Source organism: Onychomys torridus, chromosome 14 (genome assembly GCF_903995425.1).
Source record: "Onychomys torridus chromosome 14, mOncTor1.1, whole genome shotgun sequence".
Classification (NCBI taxonomy): Eukaryota; Metazoa; Chordata; class Mammalia; order Rodentia; family Cricetidae; genus Onychomys; species Onychomys torridus.
In genome coordinates, this window is record NC_050456.1 from 18,690,879 (window position 1) to 18,709,780 (window position 18,902).

Sequence of the window (18,902 nt, forward strand, 5' to 3'; positions counted from 1 at the left end):
ATCCTTATAGTGATCCTATATCAGGACCATCTAAGTGGTCGGGTGCCTTTCAGGGCTTTCTCATATCTCTATGAAATTTCATATGACTTACCCATCCCTTTTTGAAGCTCTGTCTTCCTTTGGCTTCCAGGTTACTTCATTACTCTTCGAAAGTTACCGCTCCAGAGTTGTGACAACTGTTCCCTGTTGTCCTTTTTCTCAAATTCCAATTCATGGTTGTGCTCTTCCTGATGCTAAGCCATCCCTGGTACACTAAGCTGTTTCATTTACTTCCATGTTATTTAAAACTGCTTGTCTAGAAATCAGGGTGTAGATGATGGGCAGAATACTTATGTAGCATGCACTATGCCCTACCCTGTATCCCCAGACCTCCAAAAACAGAGCAGTCAAAGCAAAATCCTCCTATCTGTTGATGAATGTAGGAACACTAGAGGTGGAGATATGTATTCAGCAGGAAGGATGTTTTGTATTTCTCAGTGAGGGAGTTCTAAGGAAATGCTGACAAGTTCTAGAGGTAGTTAAAATGGGACAAAATGTGTCAGGGATCAGGTTGAGTTTTAGATTAAGAGCTGATAAAACACTGAGTCCATCATACCCAAAGTATATAAACAAACTCAAGAAACCAGACATGAAAAAACCCCAACTAATTCAATTTAAAAGAGGGGTACAGATATCAACAGTGAATTCTCAGTGGAAGATACTCACATGGTTGAGAAACACTTAAAGAAATGTTCATTGGGTGATCCCTGTGTCTTTCGTAGGGTCCTGTTTTTTAGGTAGCCTCCCTGGAGTTGTGTAGCAGTCTAGTCATCTTTGTCTTACATCTAGTATCCTAATATGAGTGAGTACATACCATGTTTGTCCTTCTGAGTCTGGGTTACCTCAATCAGGATGATTTTTTTCTAGATCCTTCCATTTGCCTGCAAACCTCAAGATGTCATTGTTTTTCTGTGCTGAGTAGTATTCCATTGTGCATATGTACTATATTTTCTTTATTCATTCTTCAGCTGAAGGGCATGTAGGTTGTTTCCAGGTTCTGGCTATTTACAAACAATGCTGATATAAACATAGCTGAGCAAATGCCCTTGTGGTATGATTGAACATTCCTTGGGTATATGCCCAAGAGTGCTACAGCTGGGGATTGGGGGAGATGGATTCCCAATTTTCTAAGGAAGTGTCATATGATTTCCAAAGTGGCTATACAAGCTTTCATTCCCACCAGCAGTGCAGGAGAGTTCCCCTTGCTCCACATCTTCTCCAGCACAAGCTGTCTTCTGTGTTTTTCCTCTTAGCCATTCTGACAGGTATAAGGTGATATCTCAGAGTCATTTTGATTTGCATTTTCCAGATAATTAGGGACGTTGAACAATTCCTTAAATGTCTTTCAGCCATTTGAACTTCCTCTGTGGAGAATTCTCTGTTTAGTTCTATAGCCCATTTCTTAATTGGACTGTTGGGTATTTTGATGTCTAATTTCTTAAGTTCTTTTTATATTCTGGATATCAGCCCTCTGTCAGACGTGAGGTTGGTGAAGACCTTTTCCCATTCTGTAGGCTGTCACTTTATCTTGTTGACTGTGTCCTTTGCTCTATAAAAGCTTCTCAGTTTCAACAGGTCCCATTGATTGATGGTTTCTCTCAGTGTCTGTGCTACTGGTATTATATTTAGAAAGTGATCTCCAGTGCCAATTCATTCAAGACTACTTCCTACTTTCTCTTCTATCAGGTTCAGAGAAACTGTATTTATGTTGAGGTCTTTGATCCACTTGGTCTTAAGTTTTGTGCATGGTGACAGACATGAATCTATTTGCAGCCTTCTACACATTGACATCCAGTTATGCCAGCACCATTTGTTGAAGATGCTTTCTTTTTTCCATTGTACATTTTTGGCTTCTTTGTCAAAAATTATATGTTCATAGGTGTGCGGGTTAATGTCAGGGTCTTCAACTCGATTCCATTGGTCCACATGTCTGTTTTTATGCCAGTACCAATCTGTTTTTATTACTGTAGCTCTATAGTAGAGCTTGACGTCAGGGATTGTGATGCCTCCAGAGGTTGTTTTATTGTACAGGATTATTTTGGCTATCCTGGGTTTTTTGTTTTTCTATATGAAGTTGAATATTATTCCTTCCATGTCTGTGAAGAATTGTGTTGGTATTTTGATAGGGATTGCATTGAATCTGTAGATTGTTTTTGATAAGATCGCCATTTTTACTATGTTAATCCTGCCTATCCATGAGCATGGGAGATCTTTCCATTTTCTGACATCTTCTTCAATTTCTTTTTTCAGGGACTTAAAGTTCTTGTCATATAGGTCCTTCACTTGCTTAGTTAGAGTAACGCCAAGGTATTTTATATCATTTGTTGCTATTGTAAAGAGTGATATATCTCTGATTTCCTTCTCAACCTGTTTATCTATTGTATATAGGAGTGCTACTGATTTTTTTGAGTTGATCTTGTATCCTTCTATATTGCTAAAGGTGTTTATAAGCTGTATCAGTTCCTTGGTTGAATTTTTGGGGTCACTCACATATACTATCATGTCATCTGCAAATAAGGAAAGCTTGAATTCTTCCTTTCCAATTTGTATCCCTTTAATCTTCTTGACCCTAAGAAAGACACAGTGATTGCCCAATGACAGAGATATGGATGAGATCTACATGAACAACCTGGACAACAATGGGAGTAATGAAGGGCAAGGTTCGAGGGAAAGAGAGCTTAGGGGAGCAGGAGATCCCAGCTGGATCAAGAACAGAAAGGGAGAAGAACAAGGAATAACAGACCATGATAAATGATGACCACATGAGAACAGGAATAGGCAGAGTCCTGGAGAGGTCCCCAGAAATCCACAATAAAACATCCACTGTAGACTACTGGCAATGGTAGAGAGAAAGCCTAAACTGACCTAGTCTGGTGATCAGATGGCCAAACACCCTAATGGTCATGCTGGAACTCTCATCCAATAACTGATGGAAGTGGATGCAGAGATCCTTGGCCAGGCACCAGGTGGAGCTCCAGGAGTCCAATTGTCCAGAAAGAGGAGGGACTAAAAGAGTGTGAATTGTTGAGACCAAGATTGGAAAAACACAGGGACAAATAGCCAAACTAATGGAAACACATGAATTATGAACCAAAAGCTGTGGAGCCCCCAATTGGATCAGGCCCTCCTGATAAGGGAGACAATTGAATAGCTTGAACTGTTTGGGAGGCACCCAGGCTGTGGGACCCAGACCTGTCCTTAGTGCATGAGCTGGCTGTTTGGAACCTTGGGCTTACACAGGGACACTTTGCTCAGCCTGGAAAGAGGGGACTGGACATGCTTGGACTGAATCTACCAGGTTGAGCTGAATCCCCAGGGGAGTCTTGGCCCTGGAGGAGATGGGAAAGGAGGGGAGGGGCTGGGGAGAAGGTGGGGTGGGGGAGAGAAGGGGGAGGACAGGGGAACCCATGGCTGATGTGTAAAATTAAGACACAAATATAATTTTAAAAAACAAACAAATAACCAAACAAAGCAAAAAAAAAAAAGAAAAAGAAAAGAAAAAAGAAATGTTCAACATCCTTAGCCACCAGATAAATGAAAAATAAAAAAAAAACTACTATGAGATTTCACCTTATACTGGTCAGAATGGTTAAGATCAATAACACAAGTGGCAGCTTATTTTGGCGAGGATGTGGATCAAGGGGAACACTACTACTCCATTGCTGGTAGGAGTGAAAACTTGTACAGATACCATGGTAATCAATATGGTGCTTCCTCAGGAAGATGGGAATCCATCTACATCAAGACCCAGCTACACTACTCTTGGGCATATATCCAAAGGATGCTTTATCCAGTTAGGAAGACATTTGCTCAACCATAGTCATTGCTACCCTATTCATAATAATCAGAAACTGGAAACTACCTAGATGTCTCTCAACAGAAGAATGGATAAAGAATATATGGTACATTAGGGGTATTACTAAGCTGCTAAAAACATGACATCATCAAAATTTCAGGCAAATGGATGCAACTAAAAAAACCAGTATCTCAAGTGAAGTAACCCAGACTCAGACAGAAATATCATACATGTTCACTTATTTCTGGATATTAACTGTTAAATAAATGAAACCAACTTACAGTTCATGGGTTGAGAGAGGGTAGGCACAGAGGAGGAGTCTAGGGGTGACACATGGTTCCCCCTGGAGGGGCAAAGAGTAGATTTTATAGGTATACTTGAGCCAGGTGTGGGGGATGGAATGAGAAAATCATGTAGGGAAAGGAAAGAGAAGATGGGATTGAAACAGGAATGTGGGAGAGAAAACTAGAACTGAAGGGCATTGGAAGGGCAATGTGAAAATCTAGTATAGTAGAAACTTCCTGTAATATGTGAAGGTGGTTCTAATGAAGTCTCTAGATAATGAGAGAGACAGAACACCTACCTATTGGCCATCTTTTGTTACCAAATAAAGCCTCCTGTGCTGGTACTGGGTTTCATTTAACTTAGTTTTGGAGCAAAGGTATCCTGTGGTAATTCCCAAACAACCCAGGTGGTTGGCAAGGTAATAGATTTCTCTTTGCACACAGACATCAAGGCCCCATTGCTAAAATCAACACCTACACAACTCATTGAACATGGAATTGTTTAGTTGGCACCTACATAGAATCTTCACCTTTATCTTTTAGTGTCTTTGGTTGAGGAAGGTACTTTAAAGGCTACCAAAAAAAGAAACATAAATACCAACCTAGTCACAAAACCTTTGATCTACAATCTGTCCTGCCTGTAAAATAGGCTAATGCAATGGTGGCACAAACCTTGGAGAATAACTAACCAATGTCTGTTTTGACTTAAGGAGACTCCATGAGATGGAACCCACAGCCAACATTGTTTGAAACAGAGACCTAGAACCAGAGACCAGATAGCCCAGAAACCTAGGATAACAAACCAAATACTATTGTTTTTATTTTGTTTTGTTTTGTTCGCCATTGCTTGTTTGTTTTTTAAAAACAACCATGAAATGATTCCCAATGGTATTCTTGTAGATCTATGATACTACACTCACAGATCAGTACCATATTCAATCATCATCAGAGAAACTTCCTCCTGCAGCAAATGAGAACAAATACAGAGGCCCACAGGCAGAAAGTATTCAGAGAAAAAGACCTTAAAGCACACAGCTCAAAATAGGATGTCTCCATCAAATCCCTCCCCTCAGATCTCAGGGAAACCCATGGAAGATGAGGTGGAAAAAGTGTAAATGCCAGAGCAGATGGAGGACTATAGAAGAGGTCCCTCTAAATCAACTGAGCAAAGCTCATATGAACTCATAGAGACTGAAGCAGTAAGCAGAAAACCAGTATGGGTCTACAGGAGGTCCTCTGTATATATAGCATAGCTTTCAGCTTAGTGGTTTTATGGGACTCCTGAGTGTGTGAATGAGTGGGTCTCTGAGTCTAGTACATTTTCTTGGAATGCCTTCCCGTCTTTTGGTTTTCCTTGTCCAACTTCAATGTGATGATTTTTGTTTTATCTTATTCAAGACCCTGGAAATAAACACTGAGTCAGTAGATCAGATGTAACAGGTTAAAGAGACAGGGCAGTTTTATAAAGTATGTGAGAGAAACTTAAAATAACTTGGTAGACTTGGTAAGACTTGAGTGTGGGCGACTCATTTGAGAATCTGCTTCATCCTTTTCATTGTAACTGTGTTGATGACTCAATACAGGAGAAAAAAGTGCTGGGAAGGAAGTAAGAAGCTTAATGAATTATATATATATATATATATATATATATATATATATATATATATATATATAATCACATAGACATGACTACCTTGGATCTTGTGAGATGTCCCCAGCTAGTGGCTCTATTTGTGAAAGTTTTGGAACATTTAGGGGGTGAGACTTGGCTGGAGGCATTAGGTCAGTGGGGTTAGGTACTTGGGTGTTATTCCAAGCCCCTTCCTATCTTGTTTCCTATTTTCAACCCAAGATGTCAACAACTTCCACCATGTGCTCCTGCCACCATGACGTTCTGCCCTATGACAGGTTCCAAACTACAAGAAACCATGGACTGAACCTTTGAAATCATGAGCTGAACTAGATCTTCCCTCTTTCTAGCTGTTTCTAATAGGTATTTTGCCACATTGACACATAATGTTTGTAAGAAAAGGGAGAAAGAGCAAAACATTCACCAGAAGGTCCCACTCATCACATAATATCCTGTGCTGACTTAGGATGTGGATAGAAAGAAAACCTTCACCAGATACAAAGCCTTTGACCTGGACTAGTCCCACAGGCTAGACAATCTTTTTTCTTTGAAACTTACCTGTGGCATTGTGTTAGTAGCAGCAGAAAACACACCAACACACCTTTCCCCAATGTCTTTCCATATGATCAAATATCTGCAGTTGAGAAACATTTGTCAAGGCTCAATCAGTGTCCAGGCTCATTGTGTTTTCTTCAAAATGTTGATTTTTAATGCTCTTCTCTGGAGTAGATTGATCCCTTTTGTTTCCCACCAAAGGCTTTCTATTTGGTCACCTGTTACCAGACTGCCTGTTATCCTGACCATTGAACTCCTTTATGCCATTAGAGTATCATCTACACACTACTTTTATTCCAACAGCTGAATTAATATTATTTATGTGAATTGGCTTTCCATTACCAGACCTTTGTGATTTCCCCAAGAATTAACAAATATAAGTTGTTTAATAACATTTATTTAAATAAATAAATGAATGGGGAAAATACAAACATAATATTATCATTTTTATGTTACATTTCTATTGTTAGAAACTATCTTTTAAAGCCAAGAAAGTCTATCTGACTGGTTCTTGAACTATTCATTTTTTAGAATAATTTACTTTTTATAACAACTTATCAGTTACTGAGCCAATATTAGTAACTGTTCTCAACTATTTATCTTAACAGCTTCCAATATTATCAGTTATTTTACTGAGATATTTTAGAGGACTTGTAGCGAAAATATATGCAGATTTTTCACATAATATTTCAGTTTCTTTAGCATTTGATAATATTCTTTATTAATGAATCAACAATTATCAAGAAAAAACATTTCAACTGATTAACCCTTACATAGTTCAGTTAGGTTGATAAATAAAGCCATTATCACTGTTTATTTTAAGAAATAAACACAATATATTTTTACTAGAAAATTCTCAACAGTCCTGAGTTTGGCACTCCACATGCCTTTCTGCACACTTGTTTTCATTCTACAAAGAAGTTGGGATATAGCTGTGATAAGGAAGCCTGGTGGGCTAAGCTTTAACACTGTAAAACATTAAGAAGATTCACATATGGAACCAGTTGTAAAATATTTTTTTTCAAGTATCAAATTCATAAAGAGCTGACATTCTGGCTTCAGAATGGTATCATCAGTTGGATTATGTCTATTACTGTTTTAGGATCCATTAAGACTGTAAAGATCTTATAAAGATGTGAGAATTCCAATTGTGTGTGTGTGTGTGTGTGTGTGTGTGTGTGTGTGTGTGTGCAAACACAAGTCAGTATTGCTTATTAAAAAGACACTCAAATTATTCATATCTGCTTTTGTAGGTTTCTACTTGTAAGCATAATTCACCAATAGAGTACAAATGTAGTACTATTGATTGCAAATCTTAAGTCATATGCCTCAAAAAACAAAATCTATAAATATAGTTGAGCCTAAAATAAGAAAGAAACAGCAATCTTCTAGTGAAGCTAGCATGTATACATGGAATGCAGACTGAGGTCAATGCCTTGACTATAGCATGAGCCTGACACATTAAGTTATCTACCTAATTAGTAAAATATTTAAAGCTCAGAATATGGTTATGGATAAAAGAACATTAAGAAACTCTTTGTTTTAGAACATCAATTTTGTATTATGATTTTAAATTAATGTAACAGTCCTTGTAGTTATTTATAATTGAAAAAGGAAACAATGTTTGCTTCCTAAGAAACCATTCATCATTATATAGGGGTCTTCATGCAGTGATGTTTATCACATTAAAATACTCAAATGTTAGAAACAGTCAGTACTTGCAATGTTCTGTAGGACTCTCTGCATCCCAGTAGTTCTTGTATCCTTTCTTTTTGGCACTGTCTTATTCAAGATGGACAAGGGAGCTCTGCAGTCATTTGAACTCAGAACACTGTATTAGTAGTCTGAAAGAAAACATGTAGAATACTGAATCAGAATTCTCCAGAGGAAAAGAACTGATAGAAAGGAAGAATATTTATGTACATAGACAGAAAGATTTTTAAAGTTGGGTTGAGTTGAGCTAGTAATGACAGCAGTCAAAGTACTCCCTCAATGTCTCTGTTAAACTGGAAAGGTCAAGAAACTGGCAGTCGACCAGTCCATGAGGTTGAGTGCTCCCGCACTTCCAATCTGGTGCCAAAAAGCAAGGGGATAGTTCTGGAAAGCTACTGTTCCTAGTCAGTGATGGAAGCATGGAAGTGCTAGTAAAGGAATCAGCACCAGCAGCAACTCCAAGTCAGCAGCAAGAGGAAAGGAAGAGCAAGCAAAGAGGCCAATAATCTCCCTTCTGCCAAGCTCTCTGGGTAGGTCTTCCCATGTCAATAAGGCAATCAGGACAATTCCTCAGTTGATGCTCCTCACTCACTTAGGTGATTCTAATTTGCAAAAAGTTGACAAACAAACCATTGCACCCATCAAAAGGCATCTAGCACAAAGCAAGAGAAACACATTAAAAAGAAAAACATATATAAGATAAAATAGAAATGATCCTTCATGTGGAGAAATCTGTGTTTTGCCAAGTAGAAATCTCACTCTTGTCCTTTCATTTACGCTTATATTAATTTCCCTTTTCCTTTTCATAATTAGTAATGGCTTACATTTAGATAACTCTATTAAGTAAACTCACTTCATCAAATCTTTAAATTCTAAACAAGTAGTCTTTATGATCTCCACTTTAGAAATGATGAAATTAAGACAGAGCTCTTAACATCTGCAATACACAGTAGATTTAGAACTCTGCCTAGACCTTGTTTGGGGTCATTCCCCTTACTTCATACTTTGCCAAACCATAAAACTAGACATGATAAAAATAATAGCTATATAAAAGCCAATAGATGTAGAAGGCTCTTCCTCCCCACCCCCTTCACTATAGGTGGGAAATAGCTCATAAAAGAAACATCTAGAGGAAAATGCAGCTTGAAAACAGCATGCGCCTAGCTGAAGAATTTGAACTCGATTTATTTTCTTTGCTGTTGTTTTCTGCAAGTTTTTCTAAGGACAAGGCACGTGTTGCCAGAATGTGTTATTAAAGGACAGTAATGGTGGCATGAAAAAAAGATTAGCTAAGAAGACTATTTGGCAGTGCATGAGAACCCGTGCATGACCAGATCTAAGGAAGGCATTTGCAACAGGAAAGAAGTGTTATGTCTCTCAGATATAAATATAGTATCCAGGACTTGGAGCTGGCTACTTAATAAATGGAAAAGTTAGAAGATGTAAAACTGGCTTGTTGGAGCATTATGAAAGTTGAGATAATAGAAATGACTATGACAGTATATCTTGAAGGTAAGAAAAAAATGGCAGAATTGAGGCAAATCACAGGATACTTGATCATATTTTGTAAGTGGAATTTTAGCATTACTGCTTATACAGAACTGACATTAGAGTCTGTCACTATAACTTTGCTCTAAGGATTAATAACAAAAAAAGATGAAAGGTTTTAAACATATTTCTTAATCATCAAATTTATTGAAATTTATGGTTATATAGTATTTACTTCTAAACCTAAATTTATTACTGGTTTTTAAGTTTCTTGGCAGATTGCTTTAAATTTGGATTCTTCAGAATAATGAGACTTCCAATGGGCAACGGAAGCTGTTCAGAACTGAGGTGGGAAAACCTGTTTTCTGGACCCTGAATGAATCTTTTTTTTTTCCCTTTGTTGGCTAAGAGTCTTGAAAAACAGTGAAGAACATTCATTTTTCTACTTAATCTTGTTACTTTGCCAGGAGTAGCACAGGGGTCCCTTCAGTGAGTGAGACTGAGGGTACTAGCATGGGTGGAAGTCATTGAAAACAGTAGCAGGTTTATTTGAGCAAAATCGGCAGGGTGGTATAATATACATTTTTAAAAATGCATTTTCATTAAAATTAAAAATGAGCTTCCAAACAAACTCTGGAAAGGGCTCCAAATACAGCTTTACAAACCCCAAATGAAATCAATAGAAAGAAACCAGCCGAGCAGCAAGTTGAGAAAACACCAATTAGAGTTTTTGACAAACAGAGAAGCTCACTGTGGGAGACAGTTTTTAAATCAGAGAAGAGAAATTTGGGCTTTCTCCCTCCACCTCAGCACTGTTTTTCCTGGAACTGAAATTTATGGGATTCAGAATGCACCCCAGGAAGAAACCACAAATAAGCGGGTACTCTCGGCATTATATCAGAGCAGATGAAAGCAAATATTACTCTGATAGCTTTTCATTTTGCCCGCCAAGGAGCATTGCATTATTATCCATGACCAGAGATTTTAATAGTCAAACTACCACACATTTGTCAAACATTCAATTTCTGCCTGGTTACTTCAGGCCTCTCTAGCCAAAGAATTTTTGAAGTAAACTGTACTTAGTCTCTTAGCTTGTTGCATGTGCTCTGTACATCACCACACAGTGAGCAGGTGCACCAGGCAGGTTTTCCTAGGTCCACGCCCTACCGAGGCATCAGCCTGCCTAGACACTTCTTGATACAGTCCTGTGCCTGGGAGGATCTCACCTTTTTTACTTCTGACTACTGACTTTTCTTTGAAAGTCCTTTGCCCACTTCACATTAGAACTACCCTGCCTTGTTCTTATAGCCTCTGAAATGAGTTGTGTACTTCTGCCAAGATGAGGTAATATGAACAGCCATAGAAAACTACTGTCAGAGCTCTGGTTTCAGAGCTTTACTTTCAGTTGCAATTAAAAAATAGATTATTCGGTAATATTAGGATAGTCTCAAATCTTAAAGAATAGTAACACTGATGCATGGAATGCTTTGCTTATTAGCTTATTTATACTTCTTGAGATAAGTACTTAAGTTCATATACATATGTAAATATGGGTGGATATGTATATATACAGCTTGTATAATTTTTACTTAAATGCTAACATTACTTTGAGGAGTTCATTTAGATTTTTAAGTAATTATATTTAGTAAGGAAACATATTTCTTGTCAATTATGTTCTCAATCACAAGCTACAGATCAAAGCTCATAATCCTTAGTGATACCATATGTTGAGACTATATAATATACATACATGAGACTAATATATATATATATATATATATATATATATATATATATATATATATATATATATATATTACAAAGTCCTGCAGTCTAAGAATGAAGTTTCCAAGCTGTGTATAAAATCCTATTATTATCTTTATCTCTGAAGGTGCCATCCTCAGTCCCAGCCACTGTATTTCCCCCCTAATAGTTCTCCTCACTTCTGTCTGTACCATATGTGTCTGTTCTCAACAGAACACAGAGAAACAACCGATCACATTTATCACTCAGAGTTTCTAATATCTCTCCACTTCCATCATGCTAAATTCAAAATCTTTGTATCATTCGCCATGCCCAGTGATCATGTGTTCCTTTCTTCTCTGTCCTACTGTCCAGCTGCTCTCCCTTTGGCTCTCTGGCTCTATCTGCCCTTCCTTCCTGCTTCTGCAGCAGCCTAGGGAACTTCTACTAAAGTGAGTGCTCTTAAGTTCTGAGTCATCTCTCCAAGCTTCTGTTTGGCAGTTCTTATTTAGAAGCTGGTAGTTAGTAGATATCAATGCATAGTCAATGAAGGATGAACTGTTCAATTATAGTAAGAATTGTGGATTATAATTTTGAGTTCTAACAAATGATGTAAATATATGCATATATATTAATAGTAATATAACTCATTTTTTGAGAGCATGAGAAAATAGTTCTGATTGACATTGATGATTGATTGATTGTGAGATATGGTCAAGAAAATATAAGGATGTTTAAGGATGGTATTCTGATTAGTTGTACCCCCTGGACAGTGAGGAATATTCAAGGGGTAGCATGAATGAATCTGTCTCAAAAACAATGAGAAATTGAGAGTTGGTAAGCACAATGATGTAGTCATGAAAGTAAGAAGACAGAGTATGACTCAGCAAAATGGTGGATACTTAATATTAAAAATATCAGTAGAGAACATTCAAACTTTTTTTAGTATCTCTAAACTTTAACACAAGAATACAATAGACTCCTTGGAGAAAATACAGACAGGACATGTCCAAGAGTCTAAGATTTTGTTCTAGTTCATCTCATAAAGAAAACTTTCTCCATCATTCTGTTCTGAGTGATCCAGATCAAACAGCCCAAGAATGGGCAAAAGGCCATGAACAGTAAGGTTATCAAAAGTTTAGGTCAGGGTACCACAAGTGGAAGAGATGAGGAAGGAAACAACAGTAACACAGTGCTCTCCCATTTCAGGAGACATCATACATAGGAAGACCCCAGAGTACAGTGTACCACTCAAAAGCTAATCCAGGAACCAAAAGCAGGAATGTGAACCCCAACCCTTGTCAGGATTAGGGAAATAGATCTTAGCCCCTGCATGGAAAGGAACATACCTTGAAACCTGAAACAACTGAGTCTGTAACCAAATGTCAACAGAGACCAAATAGGAAGCACACTTGTTTGTACTTAGGTGTTTATTTATTTAAAGTCAGGTCAACTTTTGTGCTTGAGCTAAGTTTCTATGGAAATTCTTACTCCATGCTGTTATGAAAAGACAACTCTCTTTCAACAGGCTTTGGATCCTGGTCCAGGCTCCAGACTGTCTCAAAATCTAAACAGAATCTTCAAATCTGTTCCTGCTTCAACCAGAACTTGCTGTATTTTCTTTGCCTCCTGCCATCACTCAGTTGGATGGACACCAAGTATAGAAAATTTCAGCCGAAAAGGAACATTTTAAGGGAGTTATGAGCCAGATTCAATTATAAATAGGAATCATCTGTGAAATAATGTTATTATAGTATACTTTCCAAACAACTTTAACAATGAGAGAGTAAGCTCTCTATGCAGATGGCCTTGGTTTGAATGCTAGTTTAGTCACGTGCCCATTTTAACAGCGCCTTAATTTTACTATCTGTAAAATGGAGAAAATAATTAACACACATCTTAGAGCTACTGCGATAGGCTAATGAGGTAATTTACATATGGTTCTCAGTGGAGTGACTGGGTCTTAACTAATGCCCAGTGAATCAGTAAAACTTACTGTCATAGTGCTGGCAGTTTTCAGTCAATTCTGGGAATGTACATTTTGTAGGATTTCAAATTATAAATCTGCATTTACAATATTTTTCAACAGAAGAATCAAACCAGGGTTACTACCGACTCTGCTGTTTAGGGATATTGCCCCCCTCTCCCCTGGAAAGCCACAGGTGAAAATGGGAAGGACAGGATTTTAGCAAGAATGTTCTGAGAAATGGGCAAAAATAAGATGTTTGTTATTAAACTCCAGTTCCATGGTGAGAAGACGTTATTAACAGAGGTTGATTAAGAAAACACATTTTGATCATTCAAAAAATGCAAATTATTGAAGATTCTTCATGTTGGCACAATGTAGGCCAATGCCCTGATTTAGAAATAACAGTTTTTTCTTACTAATCACAGAATCCATTCATTTACTATTTCATCCCTTTCTTCCCCCTCCCACATTAATAGATTTAGAATTGACAATGCTTTCTCTTCTGAGCATAAAGCACAGATTCCTTTTGATCGTAGAGACAACGATGAAATCAAAATTTAAAATACAGGGCTCTTCTAAAAGTGACTCAGATTTCCATTAAGCCTTCCTCTGCTTTCTCAAATTAAAGTTTGAAAAGCAGAGCTCAGAAATAAACTGACAGTCCCTCGTACTCCGTTCATTTCCAGCAAGGAAGCACCAATTTGACTCCTACCATAACAATTTCTGCTGTTGCCAGTGCATCAAATTTTTTTTTAACACAGCTTCTCAAGTGATAGAAATCATCCCGTCACTTTGTTTCATAAAATTGACACCCTGGGGAAATGCAAACTGCAGGCAGAACACTCCAGTGAAGCTGCTCCCCCAAACCCCGCGAGGTATTCCTTTCTTTATAGACTAATGGCATCAAGTCCAAGTTGCTTGTTCTTTTCTCCCCCTCTTACGGGCTGGCTGCAACATCCCTTGACTTTTCCTAAGCACAGGGCCTTGGTGTTTCCGAAGTGTTACTCCTCCATCTGATTCGACTGTGGGCTAATTTGAATGCAGTGACAAAAAGAGGGGAGGGAGAACTTGTTGAAATAATTTCACACACAGAGCAATAAACGTATGGAATACATTACTACTAAAGAGGATTCAAAGAGTTTCAGAAACGAAACACCTGGATTTGTTTCTGGAGACTGTGGGTTGGTGAGCGGCCGCGTGAGACGTTTAGGGTGAGGAGAAAGTGCAGGTAAGAGCCGGAAGCTTGGACCTCCAGCCAAGTGGCACCTTCAGCATTTAGAGGGAGCAGCAACTAGACACTTGTCTATTTAAGACAAAGGTTCTCAACCATGCTGGGAGTGAGGCAGACTAAAGCAGAAGAGCTGTCTTGCTAGCGAGGGTCTGGAGTGAGGGGTGGCCTCTGGCTTTGGCAATATAAGACAAATGAAGAAAGGGTCTCAATATAAACAAAGTAGATCTGAATTTGTAGAAAAAACATTTAGCAATGGCCTAGGATCTGGCCCAGACCTAGCATTCGATCCACAACCCTGACCTTTATGTCACCTGTACTCCCTAGTCTCATGGATAATTCTAAGTCATCCCCAGAGGTGTCTTAGAGCCTTGTAATCCATACCCATTACTTTGCATGCTTAGAGCAGAGGCTACATTTTTGGAGGCATCTCAGTTGATAGCTAGCTGCTGCATCCCCCTCTGAGAGGTCTTTGCACATGTGCCATATCTTCCCACATTACTCATCTTCATCTCCGCCCTTCACAGAGCACCAAGCTCCTAGGACATGTTTGGTACTTTTAAACTTTAGTTTGTCTGACTTTGTTCCAGAAAGGATTTGAAATACTTGTAAAAATAATAGCTAACTTTACTGAGCTCTAACATGTGCCAGGCACCATTCCAACTGTGGTGCATGTTTTAAATCATTTAATCCTTATGACAGTACTGGGGTGAGAAAGTTTGTAGTATAGATACTAATATTATCTCTATTTTGCAAGTGAGGACATGGGTATGGAGAGGTTGTTGACCAGCATGACTAAGGTTACCCAGCTTGTGAAGAGTTTGGCTAACCCGGGACTGATCTCAGCCATTTGGCTTCAAAGAAAGCACTCTGGTCTTGACTCTCTACTTCAGTGCCTAACACAGACAGCAAGGAAACAAACACATACAGTGATCAGAGATCAGTGGAGGTCACAAAATAGAGCTACTTATTGGGCTAATTAAAAATGCAAATTATAAGCATGCACAATTTACTCTGGGGGAATCTAGTCAGAAAAGATAAACTTGATTTCATGGCTACTTAAATTATTAAATAAAAGCAAATGGATTACTCATGGACATGCCAGATAGCAGAACCAGTTTCTCCTATGGAGTTCATAGATGACAATGTGTATTAAGCCATCACTTCAGTCCTCTGAGTTAATATCTGCCCAAGTGGCAGGCCTAAGAACCCAAGAAAGCAGAGAGCAGACTGGCCAAATGTCTTGTGAAACTGGGCATGACTCTACAAAATGGTGTACACTGATTTTGTGCATGCAAGTGGATTGCGGGAATTTATCCATTCAACCTAGAACTTGAGCATCCATTGTGTATTCAGGGTGGTTCTAGGACCAGGGACTCAAGGATGAACAAAAAGGGAAGAGGTTCAGCCTGTAGGAAGTTTTCATAGGTTTTTCAGTTAGGAGGCAAGTGATGGACAATGTTAGGTGATCATAAAATATAACTGGATATATTAAGCATATTAAATATATACGAAGATATTAAAGACTGGAACCTCTGTGGCAGGAAACAAGGTAAGGAAACAGCTTGCTAAGGAGGTGGCAACTGAAGAAAAAAGAATCCACCTGAGATCATTATCTATTTCTCTCTAATTACTGTAAACTGAAAATCTAGATAAAATGTGATCACTGCTTATGTAATATCAGGTCAGTAAGTTTAAATATTTTCTCATGATTTATTTCTTTCCCACGAGAGACTCCTTAATTTCAACTAACTACAAATTTCCCTTGGAAGTCTGAATGTAAGCAAATAAAAGAAATGAGACAAGTTTCTCACAAACCAATCTGACAGTGTTCTGTAGAGCAGGTGATTAATTTAGTCTAATATAAACCCAGAGCCTATTCTAGGACCACGGAATGAAAATAATTAGACAAAGAATTAGAAATGTTAGGGATTGACCCAGCAAGTTTTCAAATAAGGTATTTCTTAGAGCCTGTTGCCTGAGCAGTAAGCTAATTCCACTCTTCTTGGGAACTGTGACATTCCATCCTATCACAGGATATTAAATTCAACTCACAAAATGTTTTAGAGCTCTGAGGCTTTGCGTTTGTCAAATTCATCAACAGAGAATACACACCAGATTTGACCAATGGAAGAAGACAAAACTACAGTCATCTACTAATGTCACTCTTGTATTTCCTTCTCCTTGTACTTTGTTGAGCAGTTAGCAGTCTTCCTTCTAACATTCCTCATTATTACTAAGGTAATTTTTTCCAATATTATGATTCTATTACTGTCACTTTCAAATTGATTTAATAGGCTGAAATTTTATTTAAGTATTATTAACTTCTTCCCTATATCTTCTAAGCTGTGCTCCATGTGAGCCCATGTTGCATGAAGGAAGCCTTGACATTAATATCATTATTCATATGAAAAGGGATGCTGTTGTTGTACATGTTCAGATGTTAAAACCTTAACCCAGCATCCTTTTGAAAATGACAAGCTTCCCTCCTCAATGGGAATTGCATGCAGAATGCAATCTAGGAGAACTAAGAGTACAGTGATCTATTTTCTTTATCATGGTGATTCTGCCCTATGAGATCTTTATTGTCAGAAGGGTTTGGTTATTAAGTATTAAAGTGGTCTGAGATAAATAGTACAAATTGAATAAAGAGCAGAGGGAGAAAATACATTCAAGACTGGCAACTTGAACTATATCCGAAGGGATTGTGTGTGCTATTCTCTCCTAAAATACATACTAAAGCTTCAATACTTTCTTTGCAAAGTTAGAGTGTCTACTCTTTTAGGGTCTGTCCCAACATCCAAGTTGCTACCATATGAAAGTGGGATAGTGCAGCAAATTAAGTTTGGAGTCATATAGTAATATAGATGTCATACAGACCCCAGACCCCATTGAGCTTTGTGGGTGCTGGGCTTATGTGTTGTGCAATGCTTTCCTTTTTTATAAAGCTGATGCATATGTTCTATTGCTCTTGTACTTAGATATCCAAATAACCATAATTTCTGGTCTTTTGTTTGAAATGAAAGCCTGCCTAAAAAAGTTGAGGGTGCTGCCAGGCTCACTCAAAGACTTTTTTTTTTTTGTAGCACATTGTATTCTTTACTCCACAACACCACCCAGCCCTACCCCGCCCATTTTTGCAGTTAGGGAGGGAAGTAAATTTGAGAAACATGTAAATTATGAGACAGAAAGCACATTAATTTATAGACCAAATCTTGTCAAATGTCCTCTTGGCCAGAAAAACACTGGCATATACTACTATATAGTGTAATAATGGGAATCTATATATGCTTCTAAGACTGTTCTCAGAGGAAAAGTATTTGTGTAATGCAAGTTGCATTGGGTTCTTTTGGAGAAATGAATGAAAGCTAAAACATAGGTTACACATAGAGAAGATTGAACTAGGCAACCAAAATCAAACTTTCACATCACATTTCATTTGACATGATTTCAAAACAAAGTTCAGTAAACCTGTTGGCAAAGAAGTATCATTTGTCAAGCGATTAACAGGGACACAATCTGTAATTATGAATTGCTGAAAGCAGGCCTCTAATGAGAGGATGACTCATGTTTTGGGGTAAAGGGGGATGGGTCTCTCAGAAACTGCGATTGCATTTACAAAATTCTAAATAGCTAATGGCAGGTACCTCTTGCCAACTACCAAGCCAACTCTTTCAAGCTCATTAACAGAACTCCATGGTCTCACTGAAGGGTAAACCATATGGAGGTGTCAGTATGAACTAGAGATGAGAAACTGTAATGTATGTTCAGTCCTCTGTGAGTCAATCAGATGGGCATTGATTTGAGCCTTTGTTTATCTGACATGGCCTGTTTGAAGAAAGAAGAAATACATTTTTAGAGGTTATCGGGGTTTTTTTTTTTTCTTTTTTTACTCCTCACTGCCTTTAAATGCAATGTTTAATTAATTATAAAACATTTATTTCACTCTTGTTTCTCCAGTTTCCCATCTTCGTCACATTTTTGATTTTAGAAATGCAATTGAATAATAGCATTGTACACATTGTAATCCACTGTTTGCTTTGTGCAGAGGTTGTTAAATTGCTAACCATGGTTTCCCCAGTGATTGAAAACTTGCACCTCTAAGGTCATTTTAACTCTTTCAGCACATGAATCTTGAGAATTCTTGAGAAAGCAGAATGTTTGCCAACCACAGAGGGCACACCTTTACAGCAAAAGGAGAAGGCCACTGCTTGATGGAGTCCTTCTAAACTGGATAGCAAGAACACATGTATGCAAGTGAAATTCTCACTGGATATCCTTATGCCGCAGAGGGCATTTGAGAAATTAGAAAGCTGCCTAAGAAGAATGTGAAAGAACATTGAATTTAGCTATTTAATAAGCATATTTATTTTCTATTCATATCCCCAATCCTCTCCTCAGAGAGGATTTGGATCATTTTTTACTGAAAATTCCAGGGAGATTTTCCTTCAAGGAGT